Source organism: Mandrillus leucophaeus, unplaced genomic scaffold, assembly GCF_000951045.1.
Source record: "Mandrillus leucophaeus isolate KB7577 unplaced genomic scaffold, Mleu.le_1.0 Scaffold633, whole genome shotgun sequence".
Lineage (NCBI taxonomy): Eukaryota > Metazoa > Chordata > Mammalia > Primates > Cercopithecidae > Mandrillus > Mandrillus leucophaeus.
Window position 1 is genome coordinate 248,708 of NW_012106842.1, and position 1,489 is coordinate 250,196.

The following is a 1,489-nucleotide window of genomic DNA, read 5'->3' on the forward strand; positions in this document are numbered from 1 at the left end:
CCTGTAGTCCCAGCTACTCAGGAGTCTGGGGCAGGAGAATGGTGTGAACCCAGGAGGCGGAGCTTGCACTGAGCTGAGATTGCGCCACTGCATTCCAGCCTGGGTGACAGAGCGAGACTCTGTCTGACAAAAAAGAAAAAAAAGCCAGGAGTGGGGAGGGCACCTGTAATCCCAGTTACTCGGTAGGTTAGGCAGAAGAATCGCTTGAACTCAGGAAGAGGAGGTGAGATGGTGCCACTGCATGCCAGCCTGGGCAACAGAGCAAGACTCTGTCTCAAAAGAAAAAAAGGAAAAAATAAAAGAAAATGTATATGTGTTTGTATATCACACATATTTAATGGACTATTTCATGGAATACTTTTTAACCTTAAAATAGATTAGATGGAATACCATTTAACCTTAAAAAAGAAGGAAATTCTGTTATTTGTTACAAATTGGATGAATGGAGGACAGTATGCTAAGTGAAATAAGACGGGCACAGATACCAAACACTGCATAATCCCACTGTGTGTGAAATCATCTAAAAAAGTCTGTCTTACAGAAGCAGAGTTGAATGATCATTGCCAGGGTCTGGGGTGCAGTGGAAATAGGGAGATGTTGGTCAAAAGATACAAAGTTTCAGTTAGGCAGAATGAATAGTTCTAAAGATCTGATGTACAGCTTGGTGCCTAAATTGCATGCTTGTACCTTGCTAAGAAAGTAAAAATCTTAAATGTTTTCACCACACACATGCAAAATGGTAATTATGTGAGAGACGGACATATTAATCAGCTTGATTGTGGTAATCATCTTAGAACATATACATATATCAAAATATAGAATACATCATAAACATATACAATTTCAATTTGTTAATTACATCTCAATAAATTGGGGAAAAATGAAAATACAAGGAGATGGAAACATCTAGTTTAGTACGTGTGAAATCCTTTCTCTCATAATATGGGCCATATTCAGTTAATCTTTCCATTATGAGGTTGTATTAAATTAAGTTGTATTAATAAGAATACTTACATAATTTATACATTTTGTAAGAGTTTTAATGATAGAGGTCTTTACATTTTTCTCTTACATTTTTGATCTTTGCTTTATTTGCACACTAATCTAGAAGGTAAATATGTATAGCTATATTTTTGTGAGTGATGTTATCAACCGGCTTGATATTTTAGAAATGAGAATATACTACACAATTATTTTGGTTTGTTGTAATTGTTGTTATTTTCACTTAAAAATACATTCTTAAATTCTTTCTAGGCCAGATTTTATTAAGAGCTCCAAATTAGCGTGTTACAAATACCACACTGTTTATCAAAGTCTTCTCTATTATTGAGACTTCAGGTCTTCTGTTTTTGTTAACAAAATAACAAGTTTGTAAACATGTTTCTATACAGTGCTTATATGACAAATCTTTTTACTGCAAGTGCTTTTACGGCAACGTGGTGCTTAAAATGAAATGTTAAAAGGTAAATTTATTTTGCAATTTGAATAT